This window comes from Moschus berezovskii, chromosome 2, assembly GCF_049115385.1.
Source record: "Moschus berezovskii isolate FMDL1 chromosome 2, NW_MosBer_1.0, whole genome shotgun sequence".
In the NCBI taxonomy this organism is placed as follows: domain Eukaryota; kingdom Metazoa; phylum Chordata; class Mammalia; order Artiodactyla; family Moschidae; genus Moschus; species Moschus berezovskii.
The window spans coordinates 96,227,128-96,254,999 of NC_142461.1; the positions used below are offsets into that span (position 1 = coordinate 96,227,128).

At 36.9% G+C, this 27,872-nt stretch overlaps 1 protein-coding gene across 2 annotated transcripts in view; it reads left to right on the top strand.

Annotated features, from left to right (window-relative positions):
* GALNT13 (polypeptide N-acetylgalactosaminyltransferase 13) overlaps positions 1–27,872 on the top strand; it is a 663,623-nt gene that overhangs the window by 252,082 nt on the left and 383,669 nt on the right. The window lies entirely within an intron of this gene.

The following is a 27,872-nucleotide window of genomic DNA, read 5'->3' on the forward strand; positions in this document are numbered from 1 at the left end:
CCATCCTTGTATATAGTCCTAACAAAGTAAGCTATTGGCACTTAGAAAAGGTATGTCCTCAGGTTTTAGAAAATCTCCAAGTTTACAAATATCCTCCAGAACACACTTCTGTTTATAAAGAAGTTGTTCTTTAGGCGTGTAATGACTTTGTCTATATACAATAAAATCATAGTTAATGCATATTTTGCTACATATAATGAGTTAGGTTACATTAGGGCTATGGTGACATTAATATATTTACTAAGTATGATTTTTTTTCCCTTTCTGAATTATTTCAAATAAGATCAAAATAAAATAACCCAAGTCTTATTGATACACTAGCCTAGGTTGTCAGAAGATCCATTTGATAGCTAAGTATTGGTAACTGGTTTTGTATACCCTTGGATGCTTTTGAAATGTCTCTCTCAGCAAACCACAAAGAACTACTTATTATAGATATTTTGGATTCCTAGAAAATTGATAAAATGTCAAATTTAACATTTGTGCATTCCAGAGGTCTTGATAATTTTACAGGTAGTTCTGTCCATATTTATAATGTGTTTGTATATGTGTAGGTATATTTGAATTTTTTAAGGTGTACAATGAGAATATTCTTTTAAATAATTTTGAGTATTTTATATGCTGAGTTCATGTTTTAATGTTGCATTTATTACCTTGTTTTGATAAAATTGGTAAATGTGATTCTTAAAACCATGTATTCAGAAAAACCATGTACACACTATTTCAAATTTTTTTAAATCAATTTAAAGATTTAATATAATATATAAATATAAATTACATATCAGATCTGGAATGATTGTGATAAGAACTATTTTAATACAGAACTATCACTTAAAAAATCATTACTGAGCATCCATTTAAAATATTTGTGACCAGTGGTTTTCACTTCTTTTAAGAATTATTTAGCATAATAAGTACTAGAAGAATTAAATCTTAAACATATATGTAGTCTGTGGAACAATTCTTCATTTAAAACAACTGTTTGACTCAAATTGCTCAGTATAAAAACTGTAAAAAATGCCGTGAAAGTGAAAAGTGAAAGTGAAAGTGAAGTTGCTCAGTCGTGTCCGACTCTTTGCGACCCCATGGACTGTAGCCCACCAGGCTCCTCCATCCATGGAATTTTCCAGGCAAGAGTACTGGAGTGGGTTGCCATTTCCTTCTCCAGGGGATCTTCCTGACCTACTGTAAATATTTTTGCCTGAATTTTCAGATTTTGCAAATAGTAGTAGTGAAGTAAATAATTTTATGTTTTATTTTTATGACATCACAGTGTATGCAATTAGTAAAGAAAAAATAAATACCATCCACAATTCCTAGACAAATCATAAAGTGTATATGAAGTTCACTGGGTACATTTGCAAGTCATTTTGAATGACTCAATTTTGTGACTGCCTGGGAACAACTACTTTTGAGAAACACACTATGAGTTAGCTATCCAAACATTTTTAAAAATGTGAAAAGCTGTTAATACTCATTTGACGTAGAAAAATATTTTCCAGTTTTGGTATTACAATTCAGTTTTTGAATAGTTATATCTCAAGACATATGACACATTAAGCTAGTTTCAGTGATGATTGATATACCAAGATATTAAAAACTGGAATTTATAATTTACAAAGATCTTTATTTTAGTGAAAAATTGAGTTGATATTTATTTAGAAAGGGTTTGAACTGCCAAACAGTGGATTCATTAAATTATCTCAGACTATTTTACTAGAATATATCCTTAAACTAGCTTGACTGAATTCAGAAAATTGTCCAAATAGTTTAATGTTGTGTTTGACCTTAATATCAGTCTACAAATATTTGAAGATATATTCAGTGTTGGCCTGAAACAAATAGACTACCAGATATTTCTCCAGCAAAGATGGGTTTATTTAGGATCAATGGAGAATTGCAATTCAGTATCAGTGACCCTGGCAAGCCACACACAAGTCCCCACATAGCAAGAGAAGGAGAACACTTTTATAGAATGAAAGAGGATGTCAGGAGTCAATCCTAACTTCAATCCCGGTCTCCCACTTCATCTTCCCACCTATGTTCACACATCCATTCTCTATGTCTGCATCTCTATTCAATTCAGTTGCTCAGTCGTGTCCAACTTTTTTGTGACCCAATAGACTGCAGCACACCAGCTTCCCTGTCCATCACCAACTCCCGGAGCTTGCTCAAACTCCTGTCCATTGAGTCAGTGATGCCATCTAACCATTTCATCCTCTGTTGTCCCCTTCTCCTGCCTTCAATTTTTCCCAGCATCAGGGTCTTTTCCAGTGAGTCAGAAAGCCTGATTCTTTGCATCAGTTGGCCAAAGTATTGGAGCTTCAACTTCAGCCTCTGTCCTTCCAATGAATATTCAAGACTGATTTCCTTTAGGACTGACTGGTATGATCTCCTTGCAGTCCAAGGGACTCAAGAGTCTTCTCCAAAACTACAGTTCAAGTGTCAAAATGTGACAAAACGTGGTCCATTGGAGAAGGGAATGGCAAACCACTTCAGTATTCTTGCCTTGATAACCTCATGAACAGTTTGAAAAGGCATCCCTATTCCTGCCCTGCAAATTAAGTTCATCTGTACAGTTTTTTAGATTGTACACACATGCATTAATGTATGACGTTTGTTTTCCTGACTTTACACAGTGTGACAGATTCTAGGTTCATGCACAACTCTACAAATGATGTGTAATGTTGTTCTTTTTTATGGCTGAGTTATAGCCCATTGTGTATATGTAGCACATCTTATTTATTCATTTCTCCTTTGTAGGACATTTAGGTTGCTTCTGTGTACTGCCTATTGTAAATGGTGCTGCAATGAACACTGGGGTTCATGTGTCTTTTTAAATTACGGTTTTCTCAGGGTGTATGCCCAGTAGTTGGATTTCTGGGTCATAGTGTAGTTCTATTTTTAATTTTTTATAATGATTTTTAATAGAAACAATTAGACCTTTGAAATATTGGAATATCTCTCCTTTTAGCAGTTGTGACTCTAAAGAAGCAGGAGTCAAGTGCATTGAGCATCTGTTCACTATCTCAAAAGGTGAGCATCTGAGTTTGAAAAGTGGTGAATCTGGGCTATAGAAGGACCAGCACAGTGCTTTTGGACAAGATATTTGGAGGGCCTCTACAAATTTTGTCTATTGAGTCTTAATGATGGAATTAGATTGCTCATCTTAACCTTAAAATTACTGCAACAATCCACACCAGTGTGAATGTTAAAAAACCAGCCAAACAGCAAAGACTTGTCAAAGTACTTGCCAATAAAATAGATTACTCAAATATTGTGAAGTTCAAGAGGAGTTCTTCTAGGAAGGAATCATCTTTCCCAACTTTAGTCACAGAAAAGACAGTAGCCAGTCTATAGGAGAACATTTCAGTGTGGAAACATATAGACTATACCTGAAACATTGATATCTATTAGACAGAGGAAATTGTATGAAATCCAGTAGCCAAACCTCATATAGTCCATCTGCAAAATACCTGAGAGCAGTAGGTATTTGAATACCTGAGAGTAGTAGGAATAGACTTCCCTGGCTTGTATTTGGACATGTGGGGCAAGTGAGGTAGGCACTGCTTGTGGTCTTGTTAATGTTTCCCTACCATATTGTTTCATGAAAGTTTTTTGGTAGTAGACCAATGGTTTATTGCATGTACAGTGGTGAGGAGTGGGTATGTTAGAGTCTCAGGTAGGACTAGGTTCTTATTGGTCCAAATTAGAGCTTTCTCTTTTTATCAAACCAATAGTTGGTGCATTTCCAATCTTATTTTATGATTTTCTGAGGCCAGTTTCTGGACTCTCTAACCAGTTTTACTAAATTATAATTTGGATAGTTTGGAAATACCTGCTGAACCATGACAGATGCTTGGCTGCTGTTGGTCCTTTTAAGGACAACATTCCTTGCAGAAGTATAAGGAAGATCATTCCTCTTAGCTTCAAGAAATTTAAGTTTAGACTATACCAGACTGTTAATAATAGCTAAAGTGGCAGGTAAGATGTTTACACACAATAATTCCTGACCATTGGGTCCATTATAAATTTTATTTTCACTGGAAATGAGGAGGGCATGTTGCTTCCACAACCTTCCAAAGTTGTGAGCGACTACAAAAGAGTTTCTACTGTCAGTATAAGTATTGGCAGTTTTGTCCTTGGCTAAAGTTCAAGCTCATTTAATAGCATGTAGTTCATCCTGTTGAGCTGAAGTAGCCACAAATTAAAGATGCTGCCTCAGCAACATCAAAACAAGTTATGATATCATACACAGCACACTATTTGCCATCATCACCTTTAAAATAGAAACCATTGGTGAACCTTGAAAAGTCGACATTATCCAATGGAATTTACTGAAGATCATTATGAGGAGACAGGAGGTAGTGCACCAGTGTTAAGCAGTCATGAGGAACCTTGTGGGTGATGGAGGGGGAAAAGAGTAGCCAGGTTAAGGTTATTATAACAGAAAAGAGTTATGTGAAGGGCAGTTAACAAAAGGGCTTCATAGAAGGTAAGATGAATGTATTCAGGAGAGGATTCAGGAGAGCTTCTACTGTATCAGATACAAAAATGTTTAAATGGATCACACAAAAATTTTCTTGTAGCCTTAACCGAATGGGCAGTAGTCTATATGGCACTAAGGCAAGGTGGTATCCTAGTGTCACATGGTCTGGTTGCTAGCTTTAATACTTTATAAGTTGATGATGGTGTCTGTGTTTCAGGGTGAGTAATACAAAGGTGTTCCTTCCTTTTCATTTGCATAAAGGAAAACTAAATCTGATCATTCTGATGCCCAAGGGTCAGTGACTTCATCCAATTCTCCTTTAGGACCTGAAAACTGTGTCTTCCAGTTCATCCCCTAAATTGGATTAAATTGAGTTGGGATTATTTCATTTATTTTTTTATTGTGTATAGTTGCTTTACAATGTTGTGTCAGTTTCTGCTATACAGCAAAATGAATCATCTCTGTGTAAACATATATTCTCTCTTTTATGGATTTCCATCCCATTTAGGTCACCACAGAGCATTAAGTAGAGTTCCCTGTGCTATACATCAGGTTCTCATTAGTTATCTGTTTTATACATAGTGTATATATGTCAATACCAATCTCTCAATTCATCCCAGCTTCCCTTTTCCTCCTTAGTGTTCATCCATCTGTTCTGTATGTCTGTGTCTCTATTTCTGCCTTGCAAACAGATTCATTTGTACCATTTTTATAGATTCCACATGTGTGTATTAACATATGATACTTGTTTTTCTCTTTCTGACTTCACTCCATATGACAAGACTCTAGGCCCATCCACATCTCTACAAATGACCCAGTTTCATTCCTTTTTTATGGTCGAGTAATATTCCATTGTTAAGTACCACATCTTCTTTATCCATTCATCTGTGATGGACATTTAGGTTGCTTTCATGACCTGGCTATTATAAATAGTGCTGCAATGAATATTAGGTCCATGTGTTTGTTTTTATTTATCTTTTTTTCAGGTCACCTGCCCAGTAGAGGGATTGCTGGATCATGTAGAAAATCTATTTTTAGTTTTCTAAGGAAGATCCATACTGTTTTGCATAGTGACTGTATCAATTTACATTCCCACTGACAGTGCTAGAGGGTTCCCTTTTCTCTGTACCCGCTCCAGCATTTATTGTTTGTAGATGTTTTTATGGTGACTGTTTTCACTGCTGTGAGGTGATATCTCATTTTAGTTTTGATTTGCATTTGTCTAATATTCTCTAATAATTAGTGATGTTGAGCATCATTTCATATGACTCTTATGCCTCTTTCATAATCATTTACTGGTCTTCAGTTCAGTTCAGTTCAGTCGCTTAGTCGTGTCTGACTCTTTGTGACCCCATGAACCACAGCACGCCAGGCCTCTCTGTCCATCACCAACTCCCGGAGTTACTGGTCTTAGTTAATCTTAAAATCATATTTTGCAGAGAGACAATTTTAGGCTTCTTATAACATTGGAAAGCCTCAAAATACCAACCAAAATAAGTATTACAATCACTTCTGGAAATTTTTAAACTAGTTAAATTTTAAGGAATTGAAGTTTGCAGATTTCAAAAGTTCCCCATCCTTGCCATTGAGATTCTATTTAAATTGTCTTTGGTCAGATCTATTTATTTAGAAATGTACATGAGAAAGGATCCTTGTTTTTAAGCATAAAATCAACCAGAGACCCTGTAGATAAAGCACTCTCAAAATATTAATAAAGTGACTGGGATCCCATTTCCTAGAGGATTTTCCTCTAGAGCAAAGAAAATTTTCAAACAATTTAAACAGTTTGAAACACAAATGGTTTAATTCAAAAAGCTTACAAGTCAGTCCTTAGAAGATAGCTTGGTCCTGAAGGAGCTAGACTGAAGGCTTTGGTTTTTTAGCCAGTCTTCAGAGGACAGTCCCCAAAGGAATAGGCCAAAAGTTGAAAAACCACAAGTTTCATCTGAAGCAGCGCCGTCCTGAAAGAATTGATCCAAATGCCATTTTCATCCAGCTTCAGTTAAAATAGTCTGATCTCAAGATCAGTCCAAAGTGTCAAAGGAGTAGTCAGATACAGAACAAAACATTAACCAGAAAGACAAAACCTTTAAATAGATCCCGGAGAAAGCCTGCAGGGCTTCAGACACTGAAGGATGTGAGCTCAAATCCAGGGAAAAGATACACATTCAAACTCCAGGGTTGGAGAGAAATGCAGTGAATGGCAACGGGCTTAATTGTGGGTACCACCCTTGTTTGTTCACCAGCCCTGGAGCCATAGGGAGTCTCCTCTGGTTTCTGAAAGAACCACCAGAATTTTGACCTGAAAGAAATAGACTGGCAGTTATTTCTCCAACAGAGATGGGTTTATTCAGGATTAACATAGAATTGCAATTCAGTCTACAACCATGACCAGCCACAGGCAAGTCCCTGCACAGCAAGGAAAGGGTACACTTTTATAGAGAGAAAAAGGAAGCTGGGAAGGCAGGGACAAAAAGTCCATGGCTTTACTTTGGCTGAGTTATTGCCATGAAAGAGTCTTAAAAAAAAAAATAAAGCAAAACTATTTTATTGTGGAATTTAGTCTGTTAAAAATGTTGTGATCGTTTCAGGTGGATAGCAAAGAGACTCAGTCATACACAGACATGTATCCATTTTTCAAAATGGGAATCTTTCCTCTTCCTGTTGGTCTCTGCTGTTAGTGAAGGGTGTGAGAGCTTTCCCTTTTGCTGTCTGACTCTGCTTAATTGAGGTTTCTTTTTATTAATATTTTTACAAGAGAAATAAATCTAAATAAATATCTCATGTTTCCAAAGAGAAGAAACTAAATGTAGAATGTGTTTTCTTGAAGGCAATTGTGATGAAACATCAGGACAATTTGGAATTAAGTTTGAGAATGTCCGTCTCTGGAGATGTTGAAATTTTTATATCAATTTGCTTATTTACTTAATATATTTAACACTAAATTTTATAATACATTTATATATTATATCTAATTATTGATGCCCATAAACAATAGAATCACAAATGATCATGGTATTTGATATTTTAAGTACAATCAAGGCTGAATGAAGCAGTAATAGTGAAAGTCACTCATTTGTGTCAGATTCTTTGCGACTCCATGGACTTAGTCCATGGAATTCTCCAGGCCAGAATACTGGAGTGGGTAGCCTTTAACTTCTCCAGGGGATCTTCCCAACCCAGGGATCGAACCCAAGGCTCCCATATTGCAGGTTCTTTACCAGCTGAGCCACAAGCAGTAACCAAATTTATTACTTTTTTTTTGAAGGCTCTCAGGTTCTGCGATTCTTATGTTTGAATTGATATAAGTATAAATAAAATTCCAAACAGCTGTAACCAACCCTCTCTCCCCTTTGCCCATCCTCCATAAATTAAAAAAAAAAAATAGTGCAGTGTCATAAAATTATATTCAGAATTCAGAAATATGACTAGCAACTTGTATTGATGGATCATCATTAGGGATTTGTTAGCATGTTTCTCAACTGTTATGGGTCTAATACTTTGTAAATTGATATATAGTTTAAATTTAAGAAATGAGGCCTACATATTTCTGCTTCAGAAAGCAAGTAAATGGGTGTCAGTTTGTTTGGTTTTCTATCTAAAGGTTTAAAAATAATATTTAACTAAGAGAGAAAGGGAGAGGGACAGAGAGTCTATATAACCAAACTAAGGAAACCCATTAAGTGATATTAAACACATTATTTTAGCAATTAATATGCTGATGTGTGCCAAATGCTGTTCTGTGTGCTGAGGATATAGCAGTAAACAAAACCAAGTCTCTGCTTCATGAAACTTAGAACAAATAAAAGAATGAAGAATGGTAAGGAATAAAGAAAGGTTAATAAGAGAAATCCTTTTTAAGAAAATTGTATTTGAGTGACTTAAGTGGACCTTAAGCACCAGCATCACTTCGTGGGAAATAGATGGAAAAACAGTGGAAACAGTGTCAGACTTTATTTTTTTGGGCTCCAAAATCACTGCAGATGCTGATTGCAGCCGTGAAATTAAAAGATGCTTACTCCTTGGAAGGAAAGTTATGATCAACCTTGATAATATATTAAAAAGCAGAGACATTACTTTGCCAACAAAGGTCCGTCTAGTCAAGGCTATGGTTTTTCCCATGGTCATGTATGGATGTGAGTGTTGGACCGTGAAGAAAGCTGATCGCCGAAGAATTGATGCTTTTGAACTGTGGTACTGGAGAAGACTCTTGAGAGTCCCTTGGACTGCAAGGAGATCCAACCAGTCCATTCTAAGGGAGATCGATCCTGGATGTTCTTTGGAAGGACTGATGCTAAAGCTGAAACTGCAATACTTTGGCCACCTCATGCGACAAGTTGACTCACTGGAAAAGACTCTGATGCTGGGAAGGGTTGGGGGCGGGAGGAGAAGGGGACGACAGAGAATGAGATGGCTGGATGGTATCACCGACTCTGTGGACATGTGTTTGAGTGAACTCCGGGAATTGGTGACGGACAGGGGGGCCTGGCGTGCTGTGATTCATGGGGTCGGGGAGAGTTGGACACGACTGAGCAACTGAACTGAACTGAACTGAACTGAAGCACCTAAATGTTATAATTTCATTTTCCTAATACACAGAGCTGTAACATATTTTCTAGAATCTTGAAACAGAAAATGCCAGAAATATAGCAGACATATGGCTGTATAAAACTCCATGAAGATACAAAAGCAAACACGTAGATGTATGTTTGCCTGTGCCTGTGTGCATGTGTGTGTAATTGTATCATTTTTTGAAAAGTGTTCGAATTTTATTTCCATGAAATCCAGCAAAAATCATAACCTGGTTTGCCAAAGTTGTCAGTAGTCAATGCTATCGTCTGGCTCTAGGCTTTCCTGAATTAGAGAACACAATACAATCATGATTAATGAGGTACTGACTCTATTCTATAATATGCAAAACAAATAGAAGGAACAAAAACCCAACTTTGGGGACACATTTCAAGTAACAAGGGGAAAAATCTCTAGGTATGGAGCCAAAGAACATAGGTTTAAGATCTGTCTCTGTGGCTTCTTATTGGATCTTTGGTTTAAGCCATAAATTGTCTAAGCCTCAATTCTATTTACTGATGAACTCAGGTTGTGGTTGTTCTGTCGTTCAGTCATGTCTGATTCTTTGCAACTCCATGGACTGCAGCATGCCAGGCTTAACAGTTCTTCACTATTTCCCAGAGTTGCTCAAACTCGTGTCTGTTTAGTCGATGATGCCATCCAACTATCCCATCTTCTGTCACCCCCTTCTCCTCCTGCCCTCAATCTTTTCCAGCAAAAGGCTCTTTGCATCAGGTGGCCAAAGTATTGGAGGTTCAACTTCAGCAACAGTCCTTCCAATGAATATGCAGGGTTGATTTTCTTTAGGATTGACTGGTTTGATCTCCTTGCTGTGCAAGAGACTTTTTAAAAGTCTTCTTCAGCACCACAGTTAAAAAGCATCAATTACTCAGCGCTCAGCCTTCTTTATGGTACAACTCTCACATCCATACATGACTACTGGAAAAACCATATCTTTAACTTTATGGACCTTTGTTGGCAAAGTGATGTCTCTGCTTTTTAATATCTGTCTAGCAGCAGCAGCAGGTATGTCATAGCTTTTCTTCCAAGGAGCAAGCATCTTTTAATTTCATGGCTGAAGTCACCATGCTCAGTGATTTTGGAGCCCAAGAAAATAAAGTCTGTCACTGTTTCCATTGTTTTCCCCATATATTTGCCGTGTAGTAATGGAACTCCAATACTTTGGCCACCTCATGCGACGAGTTGACTCACTGGAAAAGACTCTGATGCTGGGAAAGATTGGGGGCGGGAGGAGAAGGGGACGACAGAGAATGAGATGGCTGGATGGCATCACCGACTCGATGGACATGAGTTTGAGTGAACTCTGGGAGTTGGTGATGGACAGAGAGGCCTGGCGTGCTGTGATTCATGGGATTGTAGAGTCGGACACGACTGAGCCACTGAACTGAACTGAACTGAATGGGACCACATGCCATGATCTTCATTTTTTGAATGTTGAATTTTAAGCCAGCCAGCTTTTCAGTCCTCTTTCACCTTTTTCAAGAGGTTCAAGTAATCAATTAATCCACCCAGCCCTGTCATTTAGCTAATATAGGTTTAGCCTTGAGAACAAGAAAATGGATATAATATCACTGACTGTAAGGAGTAAAAAGAATATATTTACATAAACAATAAATTATAATATTGTATGGACACATCAAAAGCGATGAAGGATAAAATTGTGCTGAGTTCCCAGCGTAATTTTTATATTCATTATCATTCTATAGAATTCTTTCATACCCTAGCCTTTTTTTTTTTTTTTGACTAAGCAAGGAAACTTTTTAAGCAACTGGCTTCTCATTTTACTCTGCCATTCTTTTTGAATAAGAAATTAACAGTAATTATTGGGTGAATATTTATAAAATATCTGTAGGCAATTAAAACAAAATGTTAAGGTTTTCTTTAGCATTTACTTGTATTCAGACATTTAATAGCACTTTAAATTCTGATATTGAGTTATTTGAGGGTTATAATGCAGCTGGCATTTAAATATATTTCATCAGGGGAAAAATGAGAAAATAGGAAATTTATTTCAGCTATTTATATCCCAGACCAAATAGCTGCTTCTTATGTATGCGTACTTGCAAGCAGATAAGGAGAAAAAGAGTCTAGCACACTTGCATTATTAGTGCAAAGAAGCTGTAGCATACAAATTCTCAATAAGATGCTCTCAAAGGACAAAGACTTTACTTTATCACACAGAAGTAAGCTAGAGTATATATTTTTTCTGTGGTCAATCTCATAAGTGTACCTGTCTATTTATATGGATTCCCTTTCCCATGAATTAAAATACAATAAATGTAGCATTGATTGCACAAGGAGACATAGAAATGAGAATATTAATTGGATTTCTGATCTCTGTTCCGTATCTTTTCAATTTGAGAATTGCTAAACTTTCATTTGCTGGCAAAAATTTTGCCTGTGAAGATAATAATAATCATTTCTCTAATACTTAGATTTATGTAGTGTGCTCATGTGTAGAATTAATTTCACTTCCCCAATTAGAAGTAGTGTGTAAGTACTCTGTGTTTGTATATGCATGTAAATATGTGTACGTATATTTGTATATTAGAAGAAGTTAGAGATGACAAGTACTGTTACTTTCCTTTCAAGGAAGAAATAACTTTTCTTTCAAGTAAGAAAATTGAGTAAAACATATCTAGATATGTTTTCAGGGACACATTTGTATACTACTGTAGGCAAAAAGCATGCTGCATAACTCCATTTATGCTTTAACTACCCCTTAACTGTTTCCTTATTTAATTTTCTGACACTATTATAGTAAAATATATAAAACATAAAGTTGACCATCTTAACTATTTTTAAATATATAGTTCAATAGTATTAATTATGAAGGCAGTCAGATGTGCCATATTTAAATGTACCACTTTGGCATGAAGATTATTTTGAGCTAAAGGCAATTGAGGAAAAAGAGATACAGGAAAAGCTCTCTTCCATCCCTCATCTGCCCCAAAGAAAGGCAGGTTTCCCTTGTGACAGTGTGGTGCCCCTGTCTCTTAACAAGAAAGGGAACAACAGCTTTTATCACTCATGATGGAGATGGCACTGAGATGACTCTGCATAAACTCGGTCTTACTAAGTAACCCTCATCTTCCATTAGTTCCCCCATATATTTGTCTTCCCACATTATATCATCCCTTCAAACTCAAATACTTTTTCCTTTATCTCTTTTCCCTTTGTTAAAATGACATCTTAAGTCTCTGAGTCTCAGCACTTTTTACTGTGGTTTTCTTTTATTTTCTAAAAGACCTCCATATACATAAAAACTAAAACATTAACATCAAAATGAAACTTAGATGCCTTTTCCTAAGTTATTCTTTTGTCAGTTTAATTTGCAGTCCTGGTTTATTAACCCAAGAGGAATAATCCAAAAATTTTCACTAGCCTACAAATATATTCACACTGTTGTCGGGCCAATCTCCAGAACTCTTTTTGTCATGAAAAATTGAAACTCTGTACACATTAAACAGCTTCATATTCTTCACTATCTCTGGACACTGACAATTGCCATTTTGATCTGTCTCTGAATTTGGGTATGCTTTATATATAGTTGAAATCATACACCATTTGTCCTTTGACTGACTGACAGCATAATGTCCTCAAGGTTCATCCATATTGCAGCATGTGTCAGAAATTCCTAACTTTTTTAAGGTAAGTAAGGCAATGGTTTTTCCCGTGGTCATGTATGGATGTGAGAGTTGGACTGTGAAGAAAGCTGATCGCCGAAGAAGCAATGCTTTTGAACTGTGGTGTTGGAGGACTCTTGAGAGTCCCTTATACTGCAAGGAGATCCAACCAGTCCTTTCTAGAGGCGATCAATCCTGGATGCTCATTGGAGGGACTGATGCTAAAGCTGAAGCTGCAATACTTTGGCCACCTCATGCGACGAGTTGACTCACTGGAAAAGACTCTGATGCTGGGAAAGGTTGGGGGTGGGAGGAGAAGGGGATGTCCAAGAATGAGATGGCTGGATGGCATCACCGACTCTGTGGACATGAGTTTGAGTGTACTCCGGGAGTTGGTGATGGACAGGGAGGCCTGGCGTGCTGTGATTCATGGGGTCGCGGAGAGTCGGACACGACTGAGCGACTGAACTGAACTGAATATTTCACTATACGTATATACCACTTTTGTTTATCCATTCATCTGTCAAGGACACTTGGTTTGCTTCTACCCTTTGGCTACTGTGAATTATCCTACTATGAGGATAGCCAGCTGTGCAAATACTGTTTTCAATTCTTTTGAATATACTCTGAATATATTCCAAGTAAGACTCCAAGTAAGAGATGTTAGACCAGAACATGGAAATGATGAGAGAAGCCAAGACAGGGAGCAGAGACCAGCTCCAAGACAGGATGGAAGGCTCCAACATAGAGACCAGATCCCTTTATCAAGGGATGATGAGAGAAACCATGTGAGAGACCTGAGTCCTGAACCCCAGAATGATGAGAGACACCGCCTTCAGGACCAAAGATCAGAACCCAGGGATGATGACAGAAGACAAATTAGGGACCAGAGACCAACTGCAGCAGAAGATGGGAGACTTGGAGTGAGAGACCAAACCCTAACAATAGGAGATGAGAGGAGACTCCAAGTAAGAGATGAGAGACCAGAACTTGGAAATGATGAGAGAATCCAAGTGAGAGACCTGAGTCCTGAACCCCAGAATGATGCAAGACACCACCTTCAGGAGCAAAGACCAGAACCCAGGGGTGATGACAGAAGACAAATTAGGGACCAGAGACCAACTGCAACAGAAGATGGGAGACTTGGACTGAGAGACCAAACCCTAACACCAAGGGATGAGAGGAGACTCCAAGTAAGAGATGTGAGACCAGAACATGGAAATGATGAGAGAAGCCAAGACAGGAAGCAGAGACCAGCTCCAAGATGGTATGAAACGTTCCAACACAGAGACCAGATCCCTATATCAAGGGATGATGTGAGAAGCCAAGTGAGAGGCCTGAGTCCAGAACGCAAGAATAATGAAGAATATCACCTTGACAGACTTGGAGTGAGAGACCAAGCCTCGGCACCAAGGGATGATAGGAGACACCAAGTGAGAGATGTAAGACCAGAATCTGGGAATGATGGAAGAAGTCAAGATAGGGAACAGAATCCAGCTGCAAGACTGTATGAAAGATGGCAACAAACAGACAATATCCCCACATCAATGGATGATGGAAGAAACCAAAAGAGAGATCTGAGCCCAGAACCCAAAAATGATGGAAGACAGGATGTAAGACCAGAACCCGGGAATGGTGGAAGAGAAGAGGTTAGAGAGCAAAAGCCACCTCCAAGCAGGAAGGAAAGTCATCTCAGAGACAACAATGAGACCAGCTCTGGAAGAAGGCTATCTATTAGGGAATCCAACTATGAGACAAAAGAGAAGTTAGGGAAAGTACAAGATCAAAAGCATTTTCCCAAGCAGGTAAAAGCTGATCTTGAAGATCTAGATCCTCAGGAGTCTGCATTCACCAGAAAAATTGGGCCAATTACCTGTGAGGTATACTTTTTTTCCAAACAGAAAGGTAACTGGTTATGCTACTGTTTGCTTGATCCATCAGGAATAGGCAATACAGGAAATAGGTTCACTTATCCAGATTTGGGGATGTTTAAGGATCACAGGAGTGGAGGAAGCTATGTCAGCTCCCCAATCTGGGATCCAGAAGAACATTAGTACCAAAACAAGAAAGAAAGACGGGAAGATAGTGATGATGACCAGTAGAACAAATCTGGCAACCACAAGTCTGAGAAGAGCTCTGAGGTCTCAAGTGAGTCTAGCTCCTCTGAAGATTCGTCTTGAAGTCACTTAGAGATGTTCCAAGAAATTCTCCTTTTCCAGTTGATTGAGCCAGTTGATTTAGGATTCTTGGCTTTTTCTTTCTCCATGTATCTCAGACATCTAGCTGTAATGTGTATTGGGTGGAATTGCTCAACTTTTGGTTTCTGGGACTCTAACATCTTTAAGGAATTGCTTATAGTGGAAAGAAGAATTAAATGTTTTATAATATCCTCCAACAACTCTATTATTTTAACTTTAATGAATCATAACTTTCAAAGGTAATCTGAAGGGACTGCCTATTCAAATTATAAGCCTTGTAAAAATTAACAATAAATAATTAGCAAGCAAAGATAAAAAAGAATATACTCTGAATAGAAATGCTGGTTCATATTCTAATTCTGTGTTTTGAGGATGCACCACACTGTTTCCTATAGAAGTTGTACCATTTTGTCTTGTTTTTATTAAATTTTGTTGACATGAAAAAAGTCCATGAGTTATTTTTAAATGAAAAAAACAAAATGCAAGGCAGTTAAAAAGCAAAAGACAAGTGAGAAAGTAAAATTATTGATCATTTCTAGCTTAGAAACAGAGGCCAACCTCCTCTCATCACCTCTGTAATATTTATTTAACTCCTACCTCCAAGTGGACCTATATACTGATTTTTATTTTTTGTTACAATGAAGCAAATATCTCATTATAGGTATGTGGAGAAAGTTCTCCAGAAGTAGCTGAGGTAGCTTGGTTGTGAAAGCCTTAGTCCAAAGACCTAAATATCCCTGGTTTGATCCCTGGTTTTGGTAGTTGTTTTATTATTTTTATTTATTTATTTTTTATTGAAACATAGTTGATTTACAGTATCATATTAGTTTCTGTTACACAGCATAGTGATTCAGTGTTTTTATAGGTTATGTTACATTGAAAATTATTACAAGATAATGACCGTAATTCCCAATGCTATATAGTATAGCCTTGCTGCTTATATGTTTTATACACAGTAGTTCTCTTTATCTCATACCCCTAATGGGCCCCTTCTCTCTTCCTTCTCCTCACAAGTAACAACTAGTTTGGGTTTCTAGTCTATTTCTATTTTCTATATACATTCATTTCTATTATTTTTTAGATTCCACATATAAGTGATAGCAGGGCTTCCCTTGTGGCTCAGCTGGTAAAGAATCCAGCTGCAATGCGGGAGACCTGGATTCAATCCCTGGGTTGGGAAGATCCCCTGGAGAAGGGAAAGGCTACCCATTCCGGTATTCTGGCCTAGAAAATTCCATGGACTATATCATCCATGTGGTCGCAAAGAGTCGGACACTACTGAGCGACTTTCACTTTCACTGTAAGTGATATCATACAGTATTTGTGTTTCTCTGACTTTTTTCGCTAAGCATAATATTCTCTAGGTCCATTCATATTGCTGTAAATGGTAGAATTTCATGTATATATTTATATACATAAATAGAGAATATTTTTCGTATATTTTGTCTGTTGTAAATAGTACTGCTGTGAACATTGGGATACATATATCTTTTCAAATTTATGTTTTTCCTTTTTCAAGCTATATATGCAAGAGTAGAATTTTGATAGTTCTGTTTTTCATTTTCTGAGGAACCTCCTTATTGTTTTTCAAAGTAGCTGCACAAATTTATATTCCCACCAAAAAAGTTAAAGGGTTTCCTTGTCCCCACATCCTCTCCAGCATTTATTTGTTATTTGTAGGCTTTTTGATGATGGTCACTCTGACAGATGTGAGGCAATACGTTATTGCTGTTTCAGTTAGCATTTCACTAATGGTTAGTGATGTTGAACATATTTTTCATTTGCTGTTAGTCATCTCTATGTCTTCTTTGGAAAACATCTGTTCCGGTCTTCTGCCTGTTTTTGATTGGGTTGTTTATTTCTTGATTTTGAGTCCTATGAGCTGTTTATATCTTTTGGATATTATCATCTCGTGTATTTTCTCCCATTCAGTAGTTTGTCTGGTCATTTTGTTAACAGTTCCCTTTGCTGTGCAAAAGTTTTGAAGTTTAATTTGCTCCCATTTATTTTTCTTTTGTCTCCTTTGCTTAGGAGAAAATGGTATGATTTAAGTCAAAAGATGTTCTATATTGTCTTCTAGGAGTTTTATGGTTTCAGGTCTCATATTTAGTTCTTTATTTTTAGCTTATTTTTGTATATGGTATGAGTAAATGTTCTGATCTCATTGTTTTATATGTAGCTGTCTAGTTTTCCCAGCACCACTTATTGAAGAACTGTTTTTTCTCCATTATATCAATGTATTCTGGCCTTCTTTGTGAGATTAATTGCCCATAGGTGTGTGAGTCTATTACTTGGATCTCTGTTTGATCTATGTGTCTGTTTTTATGCCAATACTATGCCATGTTGAATCCTGTAGCTTTTGTATCGGAGAAGGCAATGGCAACCCACTCCAGTACTCTTGCCTGGAAAATCCCAAGGACTGAGGAGCCTGATAGGCTGCCGTCTATGGGGTCGCACACAGTTGGACTCTACTGAAGCACCTTAGCAACAGCAGCTTTTGCATAGACTGAAGTCAGGGAGTATGATATCTCCATCTTTGTTCTTTTTTCTCAAGATTGTTTTAGCAGTTTGGAATCTTTTGCAGTTACATATGAATTTTTGGATTATTTGTTCCAGTTCTGTGAAAAATTTCATGGATATTTTGATAGGGATTGCTATAGATTACTTTGTGTACTATGGCCTTTTTAATAGTAGTGATTCTTCCAATCCAACAGCACAAGACATCTTCCAATTTTTCTGTGTTTTTATATTCAATTTCCTTCTTCAAAATTGTATATTTTTTCAGAATATAGGTCTTTCACCTCCTTGGTTAAGTTTATTCATAAGTATTTTTAAATGTGATTTTATATGAGATATCATTTTGCTTTCTCTTTATGATAGGTTATTATAAATATACAGAAAAACAACAGAAATTATACTAATCTTGTATCATAAAACTTTGCTGAATTCATTTATTAAGTCTAATAGTTTTCAACTTTTCTTATTTGAGTATGATATTAGTGGAATTTGTCATAAATAGATGTGTTCCCCATCTTGAACCCCCCTCTCACCTCCCTCCCCATCGCATCCTGCTGGTTCATCCCAGTGCACCAGCCCCAAGCATCATGTATCATGCATCGAACCTGGACTGGCGATTCATTTCACATATGATAATATACATGTTTCAATGCCATTCTCCCAAATCATCCCACCCTCACCCTCTCCCACAGAGTCCCAAAGACTGTTCTATACATCTGTGTCTCTTTTGCTGTCTCATATACAGGGTTATCATTACCATCTTTCTAAATTCCATATATATGCGTTAGTATACAGTCCATTCTAAGGGAGATCGATCCTGGGTGTTCATTGGAAGGACTGATGCTGAGGCTGAAACTGCAATACTTTGGCCACCTCATGCGACGAGTTGACTCACTGGAAAAGACTCTGATGCTGGGAAAGGTTGGGGGCGGGAGGAGAAGGGGACAACCGAGAATGATATGGCTGGATGGTATCACCGACTCTGTGGACATGAGTTTGAGTGAACTCAGGGAGTTGGTGATGGATAGGGAGGCCTGGCATGCTGTGATTCATGGAGTCACGGAGAGTCAGACACGACTGAGCGACTGAACTGAACTGAACTGATACTGTATTGGTGTTTTTCTTTCTGGCTTACTTCACTCTGTATAATAGGCTCCAGTTTCATCCACCTCATTAGAACTGATTCAAATGTATGCTTTTTAATTGCTGAGTAATACTCCATTGTGTATATGTACCACAGCTTTTTTATCCATTCGTCTGCAGGTGGACATCCTGAGAACACCAGAGAACTCCTGACTCCAGGGAACATTTTTCTTTTTGTAATTGATTTTTAGTTTCATACTATTACAATTAGAAAAATGCTTCATATAGTTTCTTTTCTGTTAAATTTTTTGGGACTTGTTTTGTGGCTAGCATATGATATATTCTGGAGAATGTTCCATGTGTACTTAAAAATAATGTATATTCTTTTTTTTTGAATGTAATTTCTGAGGTTATCTATTAAATCAAAAAATTTTATTGTGTCACTTAAAGCTATTGTTGCCTTATTGATTTTCCGTCTAAATGATCTGTTCATTGATATATATGGGGTGTTAAAGTCCTCTACTATTATTTTAGTATTTTCATTTTTTCCTTTTATACCTGTTACTATTTGCTTTATATATTTAGTGCTCCTGCTGCTGCTGCTAAGTCGCTTCAGTCGTGTCCGACTCTGTGCGACCCCATAGAGGGAAGCCCACCAGGCTCCCCCGTCCCTGGGATTCTCCAGGCAAGAACACTGGAGTGGGTTGCCATTTCCTTCTCCAATGTGTGAAAGTGAAGGCGCTCAGTCGTGTTGCTCTTCGCGACCCCATGTACTCCAGCCTACCAGGCTCCTTCGCCCATGGGATTTCCCAGGCAAGAGTTAGTGCTCCTAGCAGCAGCATATTATGTATTAACCAATGTAATAGCCTCTTCTTGTATTGATTCCTGTATCATTATAAAATACCCTTCTCTGTCTTTTGTTATAGTCTTTGTTTTAAAGTCTATTAATATTTTGTCTGAAAATGAGGATTGCTACCCTTGCTTTCCTGTTGTTTCTATTTGCATCAAATATTATTCCATCCTCTCACTTTCAGTCTGTCTTTAGCTCCAAAGTGAATCTTTTGTAGGCAGGATATAAAAAGATCATTTTATTTTAATCCAGTCAACTACCCTTACCCTATGTCTTTTGATTGAAGAATTTAGCCCATTGACATTTAAAATATTAATTGATAGGTATGTACTTATTGCCACTTTATAAATTTTTTCCAGTTGTTTATGTTCTTTTCTGGTCATTTATTCTTTTTTACTTCTCTTGTGTTTTGATTTTCTTTGATAGCATGCTTGTGTTCCTTTCTGTTCAGTTTCTGTGTATCTATTATAGGTTTTCAATTTATGATTACCATGGGGTTATTTGTTTACCCATAATTATATCTACTTGTTTCAAACTGGTAACCATTTAATCTTGCTTGGTAGAATATCCTATGCCACAGGTTTTTCCCTTTTAGCATTTTGAGTATATTATGCTACTGCCATCTGTCCTGCAAAGATTTTGCAGAGAAATCAGGCAACAGCCTTAGAGAGGTTCCCATCCTTTGCTTTTTTCTTGCTGCCTTTAGAATTTTCTCTTTAACCTTTGCCATTTTAATTATGTTGTATTTTGGTGTGCATTAGTTTGGGTTCATCTTGTTTGGAGCCCTCTGTGTTTTCTGTATCTGGATGTGTTTTTTTCTTTTTTTCCCCTTTTTTTTCAGGTTTGAAAAGTTTTCAGCCATAGTTTCCTTAAGTACGTTTTTGATCCATTTCTCTGCCTCTCTTCTGAAACCCTTGTAATGTGAATGTTGCTACACATAATATTTGAGATCTTCTAAATTGTTATCAGTTTCTTAGAGATGTCTTAAATTGTTTTCAATTTTTATAAATCTGTTTTTCACTTTTGCTGCTCGAATTAAGTGAATTCTGTATTCTGTCTCCCAGATCACTCATGTGCTCTTCTGTATCACTTAGTCTGCTATTCATTCCTTCTAGTTCCTTGTTAAAGTGCTCACTGTATGCATCATTTTCCTCCTAATCTTATAACATTTTTATTACCAATGTTTTGAATTTTCATCTGGTAAATTATTTCTGTTTCATTATTTTTTCAAAGGTTTTCTCTTATTCTTTCTATTGAGAGTAGTTCCTCTGCCTTTTCATTTTGCTTAACTTTCCCTGCCTCTTTAAACTTAGGTTAAACATTTACTGATTGTGATCTTGATGGTGGGCTCCTGTGTGAGAGCATCCCTATGCAATCTGCATATGCCAAATGCCTCTGATATGAGAGCTGGATTTGTTGTGGGCCTGGAGATAGGTGGGCTAGAGCCGACACTGGTGTGAGTTGGGACTTTGCTCAGTGGCCATCACCACTCTATAAAGGGTGAGGTCCGATCTCAAGTTGCTAGAGCAGAAACAATGAGGGATGAGTTTCCTTTAAGTATTTATTTTCCCCTTTTCCTGTACTGGTTCCTTGCCTCAGAGAGTAAGGGTACAGAAACAAGTGGAGCTCACGTAGACGCTGAGCTTGGTTTGGCTGCAGATAAAGTTCTGATTCACTACTTGTACAGGTGATCATGGCTCTGCTCAGATGCAGCCTTGGATCCAAGTTCCTTTTGTCCTTTACAACTGCTCTCAGCCTCCACTGTTGCCACCCTATTATAGAAGTGTTCTGCAGGGTGAGTGGGGCCTTGTGGACTCTCAGTGTGTATGGGGCAGGTGACTGCAGTTTAGTGGCTACCATCAGAGATCTGGGCTGCTTTTATCGCACTGAGTAATCTTCAACAGAAATGGTACCGCCTCCCCATTGATGCTAAGCCCTGGGACCAAGTCACATCTGTGTCCCACAGTCAAATCTTCTCCCTCTTCATGGCTGCCCCAGATCCAGTCCTGCTCTGTGATGTGGAGTTAGTGGGGCCAAAACTTTGTCCATCTTAGGCTGAGGTGTGCTGTGGGGCAGTCTCAAGAAACTCAACAGCTTTTAGAGAAGACCTCTCTCCTCCCTGCCTCAGGGGCAGATCAATGTCTGTACTCCCTGTGAGTAGGGTCTTGGATCCCCACAGTCCTTCTGCTAGTCCCAAATCCTCCAACCAGACAAGGAGGCTTGTCTCTCTCACATTGGACCCCAGGACTGGGGTGCCCAGGATGTGGTTTGAACTGCTCGCTGTCAGTTGGGTGGCTGTCCCCACTCCCTTGTAATCTCCATTTTCCTCTGAGTCCTGTTCCAGGGACACAGTTCCCAAAATAATGGCTTTTATTCCCTTCCTCATTTATAACCTTCATTGTACAGGAGTTCATCTGGCAGTCTTCAGTTAGTTTTCAGTGAGAACGGTTCCACATGTAGATGTATTTTTGATATGTTCAAAGTGGGAGATGAGCTTCATGTCCTCTTACTCCATCATCTTGATCAGAACCTTGGACTGTAACATGTGACATCCCAGTGCACAAGGGTTCCACTTTCTCCACATATTTGCCAACATTAAATATATATATAGTAACTATGCTAATAGGTATGAAATGGTATCTTGTTGTAGATTTGATTTGTGTGATTAGTGATGTTAAACTTCTTATATGGTTTTTGGCCATTTACGTATCTTCTTTAGAGACATGTCTATTCAAGTTATTTCTCCATGTTTTAATTGAAATTTTGTTGTTGTTGTTGTCCTTGAGTTCTGTGAATTATTTATATATTTTGGATATTAACCCTTTATCGGATATATAATTTGTTCATATTTTCCCCATCTATAGTTCGTCTGTTGATTTTATCATCTGATTAAAAACAAAAGTTATTTTTAAATAGTCCAGTTTATTTTTATATTTTGTCTGTACCTTTGAGGTCATATATAAAAAGTATTGCCAAATCTAATGTCATGAATCTTTTCCACTATGCTTTGTTCGAATAATTTTGATCCTATGATTAGGTCTTTGATCTACTTGAGTTAAGTTTTTGTGTATGATATAAGGTAAGGGTCCAACTTCATTTTTTCAGCATGTATATAGACAGTTTTACCGAGAGTTCTTGAAGAGTTGTGTCCCCATTGTGTAGTTTTGGCACTCATCAAAAACCATTTGGCTATATCTGTAAGAGGTTACTTCTGGGCCCTCTTTTTATATTCTCTTGGGCTATGTGTCTGTTTTTATGCCAGTGCAAGATTTTTCTGATTAGTAGCTTTGTAATAAGTTTTGAAATCCAGAAGTGTAAGACTTCCAACTTTGATCTTTGAACATTTTTTTAAAGAAAGATGTTTTCTTCCCAGAATTTGCAGTTAGAATTTTCAGCTTTCATTCACAGCCTCATCTTTAAGAAAATTATTAAAGTTATCTTATATATTTGCACTTATAAAGATCTAATTGTGTGACCATGAAAATGAGATGATACAGTTCTCCATTAGATGTTATACTTACATGATAGAAAATGTATTAAAAAGTGCAGTATTGGGTTGGCCAAAAATTTCATTTGGATTTTCCTTAAAATACCCAAATGAACATTTTAGACAACCCAATTCTTGGAATTATGAGTTTTAAAGAACCATTGTGTGGAGGTGAGGTGAAGGAAACCTTTGTAAGACGGTGTATTTGTAGTCAGGCTGTACAGGGTAGATGTGTGTGGAACTGCATTAGATAGAAAGTAGATAACTTTCTGGGAAGGAAGAAAAGCATATTGAGGATCAAGCCAGTTCTGATTAGAATAAAGATGTGAAAAAATTATTAAAAATAAAGATTATAAGCAAGTTTATCTTTATATCTGGATATTTTGTCATTTTTTACACTTAAGAGTTTATATATTTAAGCTGGCCAAATACAATTTTTTCTTCTGTTTTATAAATTCTGATTGAAAAAGCAGAGAATTATTATATTCTAAAACTAGCATGGCAATTGTATTTTTATTTACATATTTTGTCATGTAATTTAGTACTAAAAGGGTTTTTATATTTACCTACTTTCATGGCTGTTGATGTTTTATTATGTGTGTGTATATCGGAGAAGGCAATGGCAAGCCACTCCAGTACTCTTGCCTAGAAAATCCCATGGATGGAGCAGCCTGGTAGGCTACAGTCCGTGGGGTCACTGAGGGTCGGACACGACTGAGCGAAATTTAGTACTAAAAGGGTTTTTATATTTACCTACTTTCATGGCTGTTGATGTTTTATTATGTGTGTGTATATACACATACATAAATACATACACATATATTTATATAGTTTTCTATATATGGATTTCTGCTTCATTGACTATGACAAAGCCTTTGACTGTGTGGATCACAATAAACTGTGGAAAATTCTGAAAGAAATGGGAATACCAGACCACCTGACCTGCCTCTTGAGAAACCTGTATTCAGGTCAGGATGCAACAGTCAGAACTGTACATGGAACAACAGACTGGTTCCAAATAGGAAAAGGAGTATGTCAAGGTTGTATATTGTCACCCTGCTTATTTAACTTATATGCAGAGCACATCATGAGGAACACTGGACTGGAAGAAGCATGAGCTGGAATCAAGATTGCTGGGAGAAATATCAATAACCTCAGATATGCAGATGACACCACCCTTATGGCAGAAAGTAAAGAGGAACTCAAAAGCCTCTTGATGAAAGTGAAAGAGGAGAGTGAAAAGGTTGGCTTGAAGCTAAACATTCAGAAAACTAAGATCATGGCATCTGGTCCCATCACTTCATGGGAAATAGATGGGGTAACAGTGGAAACAGTGTCAGACTTTATTTTTTTGGGCTCCAAAATCACTGCGGATGCTGATTGCAGCCAGGAAATTAAAAGATGCTTACTCCTTGAAAGGAAAGTTATGACCAACCTAGATAGTTTATTAAAAAGCAGAGACATTACTTTGCCAACAAAGGACGGTCTAGTCAAGGCTATGGTTTTTCCCGTGGTCATGTATGGATGTGAGAGATGGACTGTGAAGAAAGCTGATCGCCGAAGAAGAATTGATGCTTTTGAACTGTGGTGCTGGAGAAGACTCTTGAGAGTCCCTTGGACTGCAAGGAGATCCAACCAGTCCATTCTAAAGGAGATCAATCCTGGGTGTTCATTGAAAGGACTGATGCTAAAGCTGAAACTCCAATACTTTGGCCACCTCATGCGATGAGTTGACTCACTGGAAAAGACTCTGATGCTGGGAAGGATTGGGGGCAGGAGAAGAAGGGGACGACAGAGAATGAGATGGCTGGATGGCATCACCGACTCTGTGGACATGAGTTTGAGTGAACTCCGGGAGTTGGTGATGGACAGGGAGGCCTGGCGTGCTATAATTCACGGGGTTGCAAAGAGTCGGACACAATTGAGCGACTGAACTGAAATGAATATATGGATTTTCCATGATTCTGGGCAGAATGTGTATTTTTTAAGCTTCATTATACTTTAAAGCTCATATCAATAAAATAAGATAGTTTTTGTTTTAAAAAAATAAAATTTTAAAAGGAAATGAGAAAAGCAATTTTTAAAATGCAGAAATTTTGGATGATTAAATGGAAGTAAGTGATATAGTCTAGACTGAAACTATACGAGGCTTTGTTAGGCTTCATAAAACTAGAATGGAAGTTGGAATCAGCCATTCTGCATTATAGGCCTAGAGGAGATGACGAAGAATCTTAAAAACATAACCTATGCTTTTAAGACATGTCATAGTAGGCAACTTGGAGGTGTTGGAAGCCGTGAATAAAATAGTACTTTAGGAAGAGACATATCTGAAGTTTTATATAGCAGACATTATAGATAGGAGAAGCTTGAATTTAGGAAAGAATTCCTTGTTGGCTATTATATTTACATAGATATGATGAGATAGGAAGTTGATGATAGCAGTTACCTTAGAAATATTAATGATGAAGACCAAATTCAGGATAGCTTCAGGAGACCTGAACATGTAATTAAAGTTTTAGTCTTGTGCCTGTGCATGTGTTTTAAACCTGAGGTAGATGAGGAGGAGGGACAGAAACTGTAAGTAGAGATGATCCCAAGTATATTCTGAAGTGATATTTCCGAACTGGTGAATGACTGAATATAAGGCAAAAGAAAACAGAAGCCAAGGATGACTCTCTTGTTTCAAATCTTAGTGACCAGGAGATGGATGGTATAGCTGATTTCATACACTCACATAATCCCATAAACACATATACTCTTGCACACATATGGAGGCGTACATAACACTTTTAATATTGGTAGTGAAATTAACATGTACATATTAGATAAAACAAGGTGTTTCAGAAACATCTTTAGAGGCAGAGTTTCTGCCAACTTATGAAAGTTATAATAATTCTTAAAAGGAAAAGATATGTAACTAATGTTAGAAATCCAATTAGTATTCTCACTTTATATTTCTTCTTTGTGAAATTATTGCTACATTTTATCTGTACAACGTTAGCAAAATTGAGTAAAATATAAATTAAGAAAATTTTGAGATTCTAATATTTCTAAAATACAAGTCATTTTTTTTCATTAAAATGTGTAGTTTTTTCTTACTGCATGAGAAGAATGTGATTTAAAAAAAAGATAGTTTCTTAAGAAACACTTGCATATTGATTCAGCTTTCTGTTCCGTCGCTCAGTCGTGTCCGACTCTATGCGACCCCGTGGACTGTAGCCTACCAGGCTTCTCCGTCCATTGGATTCTCAAGGCAAGAATACTGGAGTGGGTTACTGTTTCCTTCTCCAGGGGATCTTCCCGACCCAGGGATCGAACCTGGGTCTCCCGCATTGGGGGCAGATGCTTTAAGCTCTGAGCCACCAGGGAAGCTCAAAGGAAGTACAAAAAGAAAGTATGTAGTTCTGGTATTGCTAGAAAAATCCTATGCAAAATGAATGATTTATGTTTTAAAATATTCCTATTTTTCCATGGACAGATGTTTTCTGTACGTACATTAGTGCCTTAAAGGGAGGCTAAATTGTTCTAATGCCAACTTACAATGTTATTTTACTGAGGAAGAATTTGATTTCATAGTTAATATAATTTAACCATGAAAGTAAAGAGAGTTTCATTGACATGGAGATGTTAACAGGTCTAAAATCCCACATAATAAATTGTAATTGATATTTTCATGACCTTGAAAAGTCTCCCATAGAAATAAATCCATTTTCTGCATGACAGTTGCCATATAAATAAGACAATTTGTGTTTGGTCTTTGAATTTAAATGCTTAATATCTTAATTTCTATATAACTTTGTTGTATTAAAACATTGAAAATAGTCTCAAAAATAGATTTCATTATTTACACTCCAAGTTCAACTTGAACTATGTGGAACATATGTAATGATTATAATTTTAAGATAAGGAAAGATAGGTGTACAAATACATTTCCCATATACTTTTATTTATTGAATTTAATGCCTCTTAATCTATTTTTCCTTTGAGGAAAGGCATTTTTCCTTTTTTGTCTTTTTCTTTCTTGGTAGTGAAAAAGTATAGACAGAGGCATTGTCACTAAAATGTCATAGGAAGTTATCTGATTCTGCTTAATGAGCTAACTTTCTAAGATGGTATTCTAAGAAATTCAAATGGAAGGATCCAGTATAAAGTAATTATTTTATCACTGTACTAAGTAAGATAAAGTTAAAATTTGCAATGTAAGTTAGTAAGTAAAATTCAGCTTCATAAACACCTATCTAGAACTCCCTTTCTGATCAGTATTTTGTGAGAAATTATATAAACAAATATAGCTCTCCATCAATACCCTTATGAGCTTATTAACATATTTGTTAGGGAAATATATTTTCATCCATGAATTAATTAATATACATGAGTTAATAAATTCTGTAATAATAGTTAATGTAGTTATTAGTCAATATTTGTTTAATTTTTATTACCTTGCAAACATTACATTAAGTAGTTTAACTGCATTCTCTCATAGAATTCTCAGGAAAAGTTCCATGAAATATATTGTATGTTTTATTTTGTTTGTCTTCTGGATTTAGAAACATACCCAAGAGGTGAAGGAACTTCTCCAAGGTCATGCAGATGACATCTGAATTGAGGCAGTAGAACTACTATTATATGCTCTCAACCACCAGAGAACATCCATGAATGTCACATGGAAAAGACACAATAGGTACCTTACAAAAAGCTTCACAGAAAACATGAGCCATGGGTTAGTCCTTGAATAATTACGTGCAGATATGTACAGACAATTTCATACAGATATGAAGGAGAACAGAAAAATTCCAAGGGAGGAAGAGGAGATGGACAAAATAGAATGACTATAATATGTGCTGAAGCAAATGATCTAATACAATAGTGAGATACTCTAAGGATTACATGAATAATCATGCTGACTACGCTTAAGGAGGGCCCTGATACTGTCCATCAATTATATAAAACTTCCCGTGTCTATTTTCTCTTCCACTTTGTGATTTATTATTTCATTATTTCAACACTTCTTTCACACCTTCAGTAACTCTTC